Source organism: Natrix helvetica (assembly GCF_964273705.1).
Source record: "Natrix helvetica genome assembly, chromosome: 5".
Lineage (NCBI taxonomy): Eukaryota > Metazoa > Chordata > Lepidosauria > Squamata > Natricidae > Natrix > Natrix helvetica.
In genome coordinates this window covers 30172794-30188461 of record NC_138551.1, presented here as the reverse complement: position 1 = coordinate 30188461, position 15668 = coordinate 30172794, and positions in this window count along the sequence as shown.

Here is a 15668-nt window from a genome sequence, read left to right as displayed (position 1 = left end):
TTTTAAATATAAAAAAAATAATTAATCCTACTTGAGCTAAACTCACATAATCATGCAAGTTAATTGATACAAATCAAAATTTGACTAATGCTGCCCAAATTCAAATGGGAGAAAAATGTTGCTAATCTTAGTGTCACACTGGTGGTTCCTTACATAGGCCATATTTTCAGTACCTTTTCACTTTATGAGTTTATGCTAACTCTAACCCACACTTGCATTTGGGAAATCCCCATCTTTTTACAATTTAAAATGAACAATTCATTTTGCTCTTATTGCTGCTTTCACTTTCAGATGTTGTTGGTGGTGCCAGTTATTAGATAATTATATACACAGACTAAAGGGATTCAAGAACCAATGATTGCTAATCAAGCCAGGTTCATTTAGCACAAATATGCAATAGATCCTTATTTTGTGTTTCTTTAGGACACTTCTACCCATGAATTTGCTTTTATTGCACCTCTGATGTATATTCTCCTGTTTATAAAGAGCTATATAGCTGTATTTTTTTCCTCCAAATGCTTGTAAAAAGATTATTCTCTATACTATTCATGTTGTCTTGTATTTTCTGTTATGGATTGCACCAGTAGCAGCTAAACCAATTTTGTTGTATACATGATATACAAATGACAATAAAGGCTAGTATTATTATTATTAGTAGTAGTATTTGTATTATTTGTATTATTTGTATTTATGATTATACATGTACTAAAGTTTTGGAAAATCTAATCAATAGTAATGATACCTGTTAGATATTAGCAACTGTTATAATGGTTTCCACCAAGGTCCTCTGTTCCGGCGGGAACAGGGATTCAATCTCGTTGGTCGAAGGGTCTGAGAGCTCCCTATAAAAGGGCTGCTGTCAGACTGAACCGCTGGATTGCACATAGTTGTTCTGTTACAATAAAGAGCTGTTGTTGCCTAAGCCTGAGTGTGCCTTTCCTTTACCCAATCTAACAATACCAGTTTACATTGTTTTTGGAGGGTGGTAAAGGAATATTTTATTTGATCAGAACTTGGTATGCTTATGTGCTCACACTGCCGATGTATTGGTGTGGAACTTTTTGATTGGTTGTTGCTGATTTCCCCCCCTTTTTTCATCATTTCCATTTTTAATGACATTTTAATTGGTTTAAATGTTTTTTTTATATTACTTTAAGTTTTATTGAGGGATTTGTTTCCAGAAAGCCATGAAAGAGAAAAAGAAAAAAAGAAAAGAAAAAATAAACAGTAACCTGAACAGGTCTTCATCTACCCAAATTAATGATAAAAGCATACAAACTGAACATACATTTTTTGCTTAATTTGATCTTGTGCTCCTTAGAATGAACTCTCAGTTACTCAAACTCATATCTTTCAACCTGCTTATGGTGGATGAGTCACTCTTGAATCATTTCTGATGCACATGGAATTTGTTTCTCTGACATTGTTCTAGTAAGACATTTGCATGACCGGTTTCTGTAAATTCTCATAACTACATACTGAACATGGAAAGAACTAGAAAGATAATCCCATTTGCCATAAAATATTTAGCTAATTACATGCAGCTCTATGTGTAATTCTAAAATAGGTTGTTTGAAAGAAGTAAAATATCTGTTAATTACTCTATGAAATGTGTGGCTAGGAAGTTCAGAAGCAATTAAACTCTGGGACAATGTTTTAGAGACATGATTTCACAAAATAACTAGAAGGAGATGAGCTGATCATTAATTTTGAATATTTAAATGTTGGGAAATCTTGGCTCATTCATTCTTAGCGCCTTTTACATTCAAGTCAAACTTTAAACATATTCAAGTTCTGAAGACCTTAAGATTATTATGTGAAATTCACCTTACTTATTCTAATCCTATTTTTAAAGTTTAATTTATCCTGTTTCCTCTTCTGTTTCTCTCTCTCGGAAAATCACCATTATTTCTGATACTGCAATGGACATGGTAAATAGTTTCAATTATTAAGATAATTTGAATGGGTAAGGTGGTGTTGTCAGTTTACTCAGTCTGTGGTATTCATGCATAAAAACTAGTTTCAACATCCTTCTCCTCAGCACTATGTGGAGTAATGCTGGATATCATGGCTGACTTATTTAGAGAATGAGTTCCAGATGTCCCTGCACTCTCAAAGAGATCATTTATTTCCTTGAGTGGCTTTTGGTTTTTGTTCCTCAAAGAACATCCAAGCATCAGCTTTGTTGATGAAGTCTGGATGACAAAGGATGGCATGCTAAATTGACAACACCTCAGGCATTTGGTGAGCTTGTCTTGACCTGCAGACAGTATGATTTAGGCCAGGCTGAACTTCTATGAAACATAATATCTGGATGGCATTTCAGCTTGGGGGTTTACACAGCTGGTACTTAGGGTTCAAACTGCATCCACTATTTATTTCTTAGTTTTGTAGCATTCTACAAAGAAAGATAGCCTATGTGATGGACTGAGGAAGAAATATTGATCAATTTCATTCCCTTTGAAATATGCCAGGCTTGGAAAATATTACTTCCTTCCCAAGGTCTCAGCCTTAGACACCTTCAGGGCAAGAACAGAGAAACTACTTTTCAGGATCAAGTCAGCCTTAGAGAAGAGAAAAGATGTCTTAGAAAGTTGAGTTGTTTTCTGTATCCCTCTGTTTTCTTCTCATTAAAAAAAGAAAAGAAAAATGGCAATTTCAAGGATCCTTCCCTTTCTCAAAAAATATTTCAACGCTCTCGCCCCCAGGGGAAGGAGGAGGGGGGAGAGCCAACTAATGATGCCTCACCCCAGTAAAAGTGCTTTTCATGGGACTTAGTTCCAGAACTTATTGATGACCTGAGAACTTTTTGAACTTTTAAAATTTTTTCTATGCCTCTGAGCCCAAAGCTGGCAGGGCAAGATGGCACACTTCCGTTGTCTTCATGAACTGTGAAACCTGACTCCACCTTTAAAATTCAGGCTTCCGGTCTTTGTCTCCGAGTCACCCAGAGGAATCTCTTGTGGATTGTTATTTCCTGAACTCTTTGGAGAAAAAACTTTCATCTATTGCTAGAGTGACTAAAGAAACTCCCACCTGTTTGGATCATCTGCCTTCTGGACTCGCCTGCCTGCTCTACTTCTCCAGCTGCCCAGTTTCTACACTGACTGATCTCTTTGTTTTATAAACCATGTCTCCAAAAAGACCACCCCCGGGAAAACCTGGCTTTGCTACTTCTGCACCGACATCTGCAACATCCAGTCCTGCCACACAGTCAAAGATTACAGAACTGATGCAACCTAAGAGTACAGAGATGGATTTGCAACAAATGCTCCAGCAACTCATACAGGGCCAGGAAGAAATTAAGAAACAATTAAAAGAAATGAAGGATGAAATTAAAGAGAATCAAGTTCAAATTTATAAGAACTCACAGAGACTGGACCTTGTGGAGGGTGGGGTGGCGGAGGCGAGAGGGGGGGGGGTAGAGGCTTTACAGAAGGGAAACAAAGAACTTGATATCCAACAAATGAAAACAGAGTTTGAGAGAATGTCCTTTTATCTTAGATTTCAAAATGTAATAGAAGCAGATGGAGAAAACATAAGGGACATTATGACTAATATTTTAGCTGAATACATACACAAAGATAAACAGCAGATGGAATGGGAGATAGATCTGGTCTATAGGGTGAATTCAGCATATGCCAGAACACACAATGTACCCAGGGAGGTTCATATTAAATTCCTTAGGAAAAGCACAAGAGATGAAATTCTGGGTGTACAAAGGGGGCAAATACTGACATACCATGACAGGGAGATAATCATTCTGAAGCAGATCCCCAAAAAAATTAGGGAGAAAAGGAAAAACTATTCGCAATTGGCGAATAAACTATACCAGAAGGGGGTGTGGTTTAGATGGTTGATGCCTGAAGGTATGCTGATATTCTGGGAGGAGACAAGAATCAGAATCAACACACCCATAGAGGCACAGGCCTTTATGGAAAAAAATAAAGCGAACCTAGAAAAAACAGAAGACACCACAATGGTCACACAGGACACGGGAGGGGCCGGAGCTCTGCCAGCGGGGGGTGAAGGGGAAACACCAAGAAAGCTCAGATCACAAAAATGAATAAGAAAACCACAATGTTATAAACAGACTGAAAGTAATAATGAAATTATATCTAGACTATATATCATAACTATATAAATTGATTGAAAACTATTCTTTCTAGAATTAATATGCTGATTTTTTATGATTATGTATTAATGTTTTATATTTAGATGTATCCTACGAGTTTGGAGGGAGGGGGCGTCTGCCACACTTGCAACTGCCAAAATTTGTAACCATTCCACTTACCCTTTTCCTTATAAATGTTTTTAAAAACCAATAAAACTTTTTGGAAAAAAAAATATTTCAACAAACTTTGGTTGAAGGTCCTTGGCTCGCTACATCAGATAGAAATAAAATACGGTATGTTTCCTGGCTCAGGGCTTCTTTGCAGTTTCTGGGATTTGACCTATTCCTCTATTTTGGTTTGGGGGTGGCTTGATGTTCTTTCCACAGTGCATTCACCATGGCCCCTAATTGGCAGAATTACTTTTATCAGTCCTGCCTCCATGTTCCCATTTTCCTTATCATTCAAGCTTAGAAGAAGAAAGTGGCAGAAGGGTTGCCAACGTCAACACGTTTTTTTTAAAGAACAAAAGCAGGTCCATGATATTCATTAATGAATTTGTAAAACCAAAAGTCAAGTCTATCTTTTCATTGTTTCATCAGTAAATCTGCAAACAAATATGGTTCAGGTTAACCGTGTTCTATTAACAAAATTGTAGGCAAAAAGGGAAGGGGGCATCCTTGCCTGAGCAAATAGCAATCAATTGGCATGTTTGCATCCAATGAGCAAAGCATGGCAATGAATGGAGGCAGCATTACTTGAAGCATTTTAAGTCAGAAAATATTAGTTTTGAGATGTTGAAAGAAATGTCCTTCTGGGTTCTGCTCCAAGTGGGGAAAAAGACACTGGAGACATGAGGCTGCTTGGAAAGATGGTTTTAATGGTGGACAGGACCACATGGCTTGACTCCTGAACAGAAAAGGTGATCACATGCTTCAATGTTGGTGGAGAAGAAGAGAAGGGCAGACTGAGATGCTGAGTCCCTGGTTTTATGCCCTCTCTGGCCTTTGATCTTGATCTTGTATTCTGATTGGTTTTCAGACTCCCATGGAGCCATGCAGGGGCAACTCTGTAGGCTGCGTTTTGAATCCAGGTTTGGTTGAGTTCTCAGATGCCATGTGGTGAGTTGGGTAAAAGGCCAATACTATCCTGCCTTAATCCCATCACTCTGGAGTTGGAGGGGAGAACTCTTTATTATGTAAAGTAAACTAGCTCAGGCTTTAATGGCTCATTGACAAAGGGGGATGGGCAGGAAGCTGCATGCAGCTATTCTGTCTTTTAAAACATGTTTCTTCCTTTTCACATCCAGAGAAATGTAATATTCTGCCTTTTCAATATTTCCTAGGATATTTCATTTTTCTGGGAGAAGGCTGGGTGATAACTTTCCACAGAGACTTAGCAGAAAGTAGTAGATAGGTGTAGTTTTCCTAGAGGAGCAGAGCATGGCATAGTGCATACCTGCCCATTCAAACAAAGTATTCCTCCTCTCCTGCCAATGTTCAGTGGTTGGTCCTCATGTTGGATTAAGCTGATAATGTAGACCCGTCCTCAGAGGTAACTTTGAACTGATCAAAGGGCTCGCTCAGCAACTCCATGTGCCTTCGTTACCACAGAGCTTTTCAACACTTGGTACATTTCACAATAAGTCTGTATCCCTGTCTCCTTAAATGGAAGAACCTACACAGACGAAAACCATACTAATTAGGGACATTTCCATGATTTTGAAGGTTGCACTTACTAAAGCTATTGGACCTCTCAAAAGAAATCACTTTGTGCCACAGGAGATTGAGATATGACAGCAGATAGACTAGAGACTAGCAGCATTTATACTTTCAGAGATAGAGCTAAGCAGCCATTTGCTTTGTTTTCAATGTTAAGCTAATCTGTTATTATATAATGCATTCAGTATACAATCTCTATCTTGAGACTGACTTTGAATTGCCATTTGTTGAAATGTCTAATGTAAATTTTGGTCCTTTTGTCTTCCACTCATTTTCTGCTTTTTGTAATGTTTTGCTTTATGAAGAGTTCTAAAGAATGAAAAACTATTCATTTGTGTCATTTACATTAGTCCTAGTAAAGCAATTATCCAACAGAAATTTCTCTCTATCTCTCTATCTCTTTATCTATCCACCTACCTACCTACCTACCTACCTACCTACCTACCTACCTATCTACCTACCTACCTACCTACCAACCCAACCAACCAACCATCCATCCATCCATCCATCCATCCATCCATCCATCCATCCATCCATCCATCCATCATCATCTATCACAGAGTTGCCAAAATGATCAATATCAATCGTTAAGAATTGATGTGACTAACAGAAAAAATGTAAATTCACAGCTCCCAATTTTTTACTGATGTTGGTCTTCATATGCATCAAGTTATTCCCAAGAGCCTAGGATGTCCTAATATACATACATACATACATACGTACATACATACATGTGTGTGTTTGTGTGTGTGTAGGGAACTCACTACTCCCTCTTTCTGTCTATTATTTATCAGCACAAATACAACACAAATAAAAAAGGCAACATTAAAAATATGGTTTTCTGCCTGGATGGTCTCCTGCAGTAAGCCGATAGACAGAAAGGGGAGTAGTGAGTTCCCTCCCATATTTGGGCATATCAGGGGTCGTAACACAAATACATACCTATTTCCCTGGCTCAGCTGATAAGGAGGAGAGCCTGTGACTTAGTGGCTAATACATCTGCTTAATATGTAATACAGCTCAGGTTCGAATCACAGTACGGGTATGGCTAGCTGATGAGAGCTAAATAGCTTGAAATAGATCTATACTAGTCTCCCTTTATTTATTTATCAGCACAAATACAACATGTATGTATGTATGTATGTATGTGTGTGTGTTACAACCCCTGGTAGGCCCAAATATGGGAGGGAGCTCACTACTCCCCCTTTCTGTCCTTCGGCTCATTACAGAAAACCATCCAGGCAGAAAACTATATTTTTATTTTTAATGTTGCCTTTTTATATTTGGGTTGTATTTGTGCTGATAAATAAATAAAGTCTCCCTTTATTTTTTTTATCAGCACAAATACAACATATATATGTGTGTATACACACACACACACACACACACACACATGGATACATATGACTATGATGACATTTGCTTGACAAGGCAATGACATATCTCTGAATTTCAACTCCTGGCTTCTCTCACCCTTGGCTTTAGTGAAATCTGAAAATCTGGGACTTGGAGTTCAATTACATATGGAAACATCTGCATATATCATTAAATACAACTGCATTATGTTGTATTGTTGTGATAATTCCTAGAGAGGGTACTTTAAAAATATGACAGAGCATTTGGTGCTTGAAATCTTGGTCTATTTCTGAAACTCACCAAATCATTTTATGAAGGAAAGTGTTGATGAGGGCAACAGAAAGGTCATTTCCTTTGCCAGTTGGAAGTTTGAAATGGCTATGCCTGAGCATTCAATATTTTTTCCCCACTTGGAAATCACATGTGGATTTTGTGCTTAAGGTGGAAAAATATTTTTATTGACTATTTGTCAATATATGTTCTTGTGATTCTGCTTCAGTTCTCTTGTTTTATAACTCACTTTTGGGATCATACTTTAATGTTGGTGTGAGGGGGATGTGCTAGTACATATATACACACAGACACACAGCTGGTTTGAATATATTATATTTTAACAGCTTTTTGTGAAACTTACCTATAACAGACCCTTTATGGTTCTGTTTTTTATACATTCACTGTTGACATAATCTGAATGACTCAAGATTATAGACCTGCTGCCATTCAGAGACTTTCATATCCATTTTTTACATCTAAGATATCTAAGAAAACAAGGTGTTGGGTTGATTGCTTGACAAGTTGCTGAAAGGATTTGCCTCTCATCCATAAATCCAACATGAATTCCACAGGGCACTTTTACAACCCAAAGAACATGTAAAAACCTCTGAAGGAATCCCACTAACTTGGACTGTATAAGCAAGAGTGAATGCAAAAAGCAAAGTAAGGGAAATCTGAAGCACCACTTGCAAACTCAAGATAAGACAGCTGCAACAAGACAACATAGCCTTAGAGCCACATCAAACATGCTGCATTTACATCATCTTGACTTTTTGTTCTTTTAGTTTTATGTTTATAAAGAGCAAAAAAAAAAAAAAGAGAGAGAGAGAGAGAGAGAGAGAGAAATGTGATGAGTGACCAATGATCTTCTAAATACTGATCTTCTAAAGTCTTGCATGGGAGCAAGCCTTTAAATACAAGTTTAATTTATTGAGAAGGGAAATAATTTTCACTACTTTATAAATAGAGGGTGTGCATGTATACTTTGAAGGATTGCCCCCGAAGCAAAGCATGGACAATTTAGCACGTTTTGAAGCAGTTCTATGGAGCCTTCAACAGGATACAGGACTGAAGGACTTCAAGCAGGGGTGGGCTTCAAATTTTTTAGCAAGGAGTTGTCTGCCCAGTTGTTAGGTGGGTGTGGCCATGGCCTAGTTGGCCATCTGTACCACAGTGGAGGGGAGGGCATTTTTGCCTTCCCCGGGCTCTGCAGGCTTTCCTCAAGCCTCCAAGATGGTGAAAATGATTTCTCTAGGCTCCTGAAGCCCTCTGGAGACCAGAAATGGGCATTTCCAGCCTTCCCAAACTTCCAGTAGGCCGATTTTTTTTGCGTTCTCTGAGTGTCTGTGCCATCCTGTACTTATCTGCATCCAAAACAGGCTGCGTGAGGACTCCTGGGAAGGGAGGGGCAGAGTGGGTGGGGAGAACTGGGAATGGGATTTGGGGGTTCTCCGAACTGCACAGAATCTTAGCTAGAGGTTCTCCAGAACTCTGCGAAACCCCCAGCAGCCCACCCCTGGCTTCAAGTAAAGAGATTGGATAGGGACTCGTGGCTTACAAAGCACCCCCGAAATACACCATGCAGCAATACTCACAATTTGCAAATTAGCATCACATTTATTTTGTATTTGTTTTGTTTTATTCTACTTGGATATCACCTGATTTCAACCAATAATGTCTTGATGAATAAACAAAAAGCATAAATAGTCAAGTGTAGAATGCTACAAGTTAACTTTGGATATCCAAAGTATGGAAAATCCAAAGTGTGAAATACTGTAAATTATATCAGACATAGAATTTTTGTCTGTGTGACTTGATGATTTTTGTGCTACTCATATTTAATTATCTAAGTTGGAAAATACAAGTGTTTTCCCTGCATATAAATATTTTGTTTTTTATTAGGGTATGCTTAAAAATGATTCCTAAGAGGTGCTTTGGCATATGTGAGAGAGCAATTTATTTCCTTAGCACCTCTTTAAATCAGTCACATCTTTTTTCAAGCTTCCCTGCTACCATAAAAAAAATTCTTCCTTTAATGAGTTGACCCACTAAATCAGCCTCATCTTTCTTCAGACTTGCAAAGAGGTCTAGGAAAAAACATAACTGTTTCTATAGCTATATATATATTTGTAGCTGTTAAAAGATTCATGTTTCTGGATTGTATTTGGTAACCATGGAATTTTCAGAGAAGAAACATTGAGATGAACTAATTGAATAGTGCCAGGTTAGAGATTATAAATGTTAATTTACTATATTTTTTTACTATCCTTTCACAAAAATGGACAAGATAGTATTATATATAGGTTATTAACTTTTCTAGGTCCCTCATTTATTTTTTGCAATATATATATTTTGAAATCACAGATTTTTTCTTCATTATATATGTATGTGTGTATTTTGTAATATATGTGTTTGTTTTGGACACCCATGACATTCATATACACTGTAGTAATCTCTGCATATTTGTAATGTTACATAGCTTTCTTCCTGTATATTTTTAATATATTCTAGTCTAGTTTTTAAAAGCCTATTGGCTCATTTAGTTTAGGTGCTATTGAATGATAAGACTTTAATTTAGTATAGCACTGTACATCTTATGATGTATGACATATATGCAAAACTATAAATAAGATACTACTAAATGATAAGACTTTAATTTAGTGCATATCTTATGATATGTGACATATCATAAATAATGTGTTGGTGTGTGTGTATGTGTGTCTGCAAATGTGGTTTTCTTTTTCTTTCTTGAGATTTTTGTTTGTTCCCTAATGAGGGCTGAATAGATTTGCATTCTCTTTTCTTTTGTTAGGGACCGTATAGTATGAGAGACCTCAGAGGATGGATTATCCTCACATGCTGCTTTAATTAATTAATGAAATGACTAAATAATAGAACTTGTTAGGAAGTCTCTGGGCCTGAAGCAAAGGGAGGTGTTGGTGGACCGCAAACAATTCAGGCAAGCCCATTCCTGTAATTTAGTAAGGGCCTCGCTGAACGTATGAAACAATTCCTAACCATGGATCAAAAACGGGATAGGCTTGCTTTCTGTGAAGGTGGTTTAACTGGAATGCAAAGAGATGGTCAGAACTTAGAAGGGTGGGGCTGTATACAACCAGAGAATGAAGAAAATACACGACACAATTATTACAAGAATCAGTTTTGGAGCTTATGTGAAAATTGCAGCAAACAGAAAGGTGGAACATTAGAGGACTATCTATAATGATCAGGTTAAACCAAATTTTCCAAAGACCATTAATCCCTCCCCCATCACCCTATCCCCAGCATTCCTCACCATTAGTCACGGTGACTGAAAGTGCTGGGAATAGAAGGCTGTAAATATCTGGAAAGCTGTGTGATCTCCTGATGACCTATTGACCCTTTGCTTCCTGAGATTATTTTTCTCCAAACTGATAGGTAAAAATTTATATGTAACTTTATGAATAATCTGAACAATCATTTTAATTTTTAATTTTCCCCTTTTCTCTCCAGAAATTTTGCCTTAAAAGATTATGGGGAATAGACTACTTCTGCTCATTGATACTTTCCTTTTGTTGCACATCTCTGGTTGCCGGAGAACTGAAATGCACTGCCAATTTTCAAATACTCTGGCTGATAGGAATGTGCATTTTTTTTCTGGTATCTTTGGCCTTTGGTTTCACAACAGGATTGACTCCTGCCATGCCCTTGCTTGTAGCTCAGCTTTCCTTCAACCAAGCCCAGAGTTAATGCTAAGTCAGCCAGCATACAACACTTCTGTTAAATCAGGGGTGTCCAAACTTGGGAACTTTAAGACTTGTGGGCTTCAACTCCCAGAATTCCCCAGCCACCCATGCTGGCTGGGGAATTCTAGGAGTTGAAGTCCACAAGTCTTAAAGTTCCCAAGTTTGGACACCCCTGTGTTAGATACTAGCTTCAGCTATAATGATTTCCACCAAGGTCCTCTGTTCCAAGAGGAACAGAGGTTTAATCTCAAGGGTCTGACAGCTCCCTATAAAAGGGCTGCTGTCAGACTCAACATTTGCTGGATTGTACATAGTTGCTACTGAGTTAATAAAGAGCTATTGTTACCATTAGCCTATGTGTGCCTTTCCATTACCCGATCTAACAACTTCCAAGCAAAAGATTTATACCAAACAATACAGTGGGGGGAAACATGTCACTTGTAGCAATAATACACCATTAGGAGGCAAAAAAGTCATAATTTCAAATAGAGTTTATCCAATGAACTTGCCAGAGAAACTTACATACAAAGTGACAAGGAAAAAAAATCCAAAGATCAGTAGAATGGGGCCCTCAAAACCTTTGAAAATTTCTATTTAAACTGTTTCTCCTTTTGCTGTTTATGAAATCACAGACAGCAGGGAGCCGAGGGAAGAATTAAACTAAGCAATTGTCATGCCTAAGGAAGGGCGAATGAATGCTGATTGGCTGATGTTATCAAGTTAAATTTGGCTGACGCCCTCAGCTATTGGCTAATTTGGCAGACTTACAGGTACATGGGCAATAGCAGGGTAAGAATTTCTGTAGTGTGCAGTAGGCAAGGATAAATGGGGATAAAAGGAGTAAAAGGTATACACTGTTTTAGGGTCCCTTGGGTTCAAGCAGATGACTTTATTAATAAGTGATCCTCTAATCCTTGAATAAGCATAAAATTATGTTGATCTTAAAAATCAGGCGATGTTGCCATTGTTACCACTTTAAAGAAAGTGATTGGTTGATTCTCCTGTTTCCATTTTCAGGGTACCTGATACCTTTAACTGTCCTGGTCATTGAATAAGTGTAGCCAGTTCTCTGGGATAAAGATTTTAATCACCTTTCAAGTTGTCCAGGTGAAGAATCCATTGCTTTCTTCACCCCTTTATATATGTGTATAAAGTCACAAAGTATGTGCAAAAAGAGAGGAGATTGCATCATACCAATATGATGCTACTTCTGTCATTGCCTTCTTTCTCAGATACTGCTGGTGGAAGGGTGTCACACTTGTAATTTGTCTGTTCAGTTATTCTGAACATGACTGGGAACTTTTTTTGAATGACTCTTAAGCCTATATCCAAAAATAAATCAGCTGACCAATTGCAGAGAAAAAACATAGAGTATAATAGAAACGATTGACGTAAAACCAGATGCGATCTAAGGAAAAGGAAGAAGACCAAGATGGTGAGCCTGACAAACTCCAACAACAACTAACAAGCAGCAAAGGTATCATCCCTGCTTCAGCTTGCACTTCTAAGTAAAATTGATTCTTGACTACATTTGTTGCAAAAGGAACAGTTTTATTAGAAGTCAAGCAAACTGAAGCAAAGCAAAGCCAGAACTGAAATTTGTGTGCCAATTCCCCCAAGTGAAAACCTTTGCCCCTTAGGCACATCCCATTGCTTTCCATCCCCATCATCCAATCAATCTCCAAGATGTTTTTGAAACGGTCACTCTCATTGAAGGCTGGCTTGCAGTTCCATTCTTCACATCACAAGGTGACCTTGAACCACTGTCTCAGAGACCCAACTTTCACTTCCCTTCCCCAGCACCCCCCCCCCACGGGTTCAGACTGGTACTGAATAGCAGGTGTGAGAGGGCACTTCTGACAAAAGGGGCACCAACCAACCTTGGTCAAAGCTAGGTAGAACAGCCAGGTTTTTAATCTGTGTATATCCTATGCCTGTGATGGCGAAACTTTTTCCCCTCAGGTGACAAAAGCGCACACTCACGCTATTCAGAAACAAACTTCTGGTGGGCCCATTGGGCCATCTTTCGCCCTCCCCAGGCTCCATGAAAGCCTCTGGAGCCTGGGTAGGGTGAAAAATGGGCCCACTGGAAGACAGGAAATGTGCTGTTTCCTGCCTCTGGAGGGCCTTTTTCAACACAGAGTTGGGATTTAATTACAAGTGTGGGCATGCACACATGTGCGTTAGCCAGGGACGTGCGGTCAGGGGAGGCAGGGGAGGCAGAGCCTCACCGCTCTCATCATGAAAAGAAAAAAAAAGGAAAAGGGAAAAGGCACACGTGGTCTGATTCCCTGCCTTCCTGAGTCAACATGAAGGGGACCACGGAGCGCGCTCCACCGGCTCGCGCTCCGTGGTCCCCTTCATGTTGACTTAGGAAGGCGGGGAATGGGACCACGTGTGCAGGAGGAGCACACTCCGCAGTCCCACCGGCTTGCGCTCCGCGGTCCCCTTCGTGTTGACTCAGGAAGGCGGGGAATGGATCAAATGTGCAGGAGGAGCACGCTCCGCAGTCCCGCCGGCTTGCGCTCCGCGGTCCCCTTCATGTTAACTCAGGAAGGTGGGGAATGGACCACATGTGCAGGAGGCTGAGGCAGCCTCAGCCTCCTGCACACGTGGTCCCATTCCCCTCCTTCCTGATGACGTCACCAGCCTCATCAGCCATAAACCTCACCGCACATCACTAGTGTTAGCCCTCTGGAAGGCCCAAAACCAGCTGGCCAGCATGCACATGTGCTCTGGAGTTGCATGCCCTCAGAGATGGCTCCGTGTGCCACCTATGGCATGCGTGCCATAGGCTCGCCATCACAGTCCTATGCTAACGATCCTGTCATGTTGAGGTACAGAGTGGATCTACACAAGAGAGTAGCTTTTTCAGTGGTAGAGAATAAGAAAAATAACGTTGGCAGAAATAGGCCAGAAACATTACCAAACTGAAGGGAAAAAAGACACGTCTATAATCTCAAACAAGAAAAAAAAATACATGCATAATCATCTTAGGCAGACACCTCCTGAGTTCCCATGGCTATAAGAAGGGGAGGAAATGCAACATAATCAGACTTGCAAGATTATAGCCACTCTCAATAAAAGTAATCTTAGTCTTCCTGTGGAGTTGATTTCATGGTCTGTTCTACCTGCCAAGGCAGATCCTTCCTGACTTAAGGAGCTCCTCATCAGTGGTGTTACATTCATTGATTTTCTTCTGCCAGGCAAATGCATTTTTATTTCTCAGACCTTTGAATAGTCTGTTATTATTGTTGCAAAGGGGAATAATATTTTAGTGGCACTTATATTTCCTATTTTATTGTTTGATTTATTCTACCTTAATACACTTCCATTACAGGGGTGGATTCCTGCCAGCATTACTACTGGTTTGGAGCCCAAATTTTTTTGCATGTGCACATGTGCATTTGCACGTTAAAAGGTCTGTGCATGCGCACAACATTGAAAAAAGGAAAAATACATTTTTAATGAAGATTGTTCTGCGCATGTGCAGAGCAGAAAATCAAGATGGCGCCACCGAGGATAGAACCAGTTCGGTCACATGTCCTCCCTAGTTACTACCTATTCGGCCAAAGCAGTCCGAACCGCTAGGAACCCACCTCTGTTCCATTATTTTAACATTGTTTGAATAGTTTGAATTTTATTGCAATTATATCAAGATTTTTTTAAATGGAAAGTAGTACACAAATTCCAGTTTCAAGCTATTTGTTAGATGAGGTTCCTCTCCATTAGACCTCTAGTTATTCTCTATGTTTCCTTGTGGCCTACTTTTATATGTTATCACTTAGAGTAGTTAAAACAACCAATAACTTTCAGCCTTTTATTTCTTATATTTTATTCTTTTGTGGAACATTTTTGTAAATAGAAATGACCCCACAGGCTGAAACATTACATTTTCCTAAACAAACAAATAAACAAAGTTTGATAAGGAGCCTGGCACAATCAAAGGAATGTGTTAGAATCTACAAGCAACAGGTTGCTTCCCATGAATGAAGACTACATCTTGATACAACTGTTTGGCTCTAAAGCAGGGCTGTCAAACTCGCAGCTTGCAGGCCAGATGTGTCACATGGTGCCCACGCCTACACCGGTGGTGGGTTGCAGGTGGTACGCCCCGGTAACAGCATATCAGTGCCTGGCCGGAGCACCGAGTACCATTTTGGTACAGTGCTCCAGAGGGCCCACCCACCTGCCCAAGCTCCTTACTTGTATTTGAGCTCTTCGGCGCTTCCGCGCAAGAGTGCATGACACCTTTGCGATGCTCCGCCGAGCAGCTAGAGCATTGCAGAGGTTCGTGGAGGCATCACAAGAGGTAATGACACATGTGCATGCTGTGCACGTGTGCATGCATGCTGCACGCATTCATTTAGTGGACGCCGGGCTCATTGCAACCATATTGGTTGCAATGGGATACAGAACCCACCACTGGCCTACCGCCAGTTTAGTGAAGGGGGAAAAAGTACTGATATGTCATGTGACGC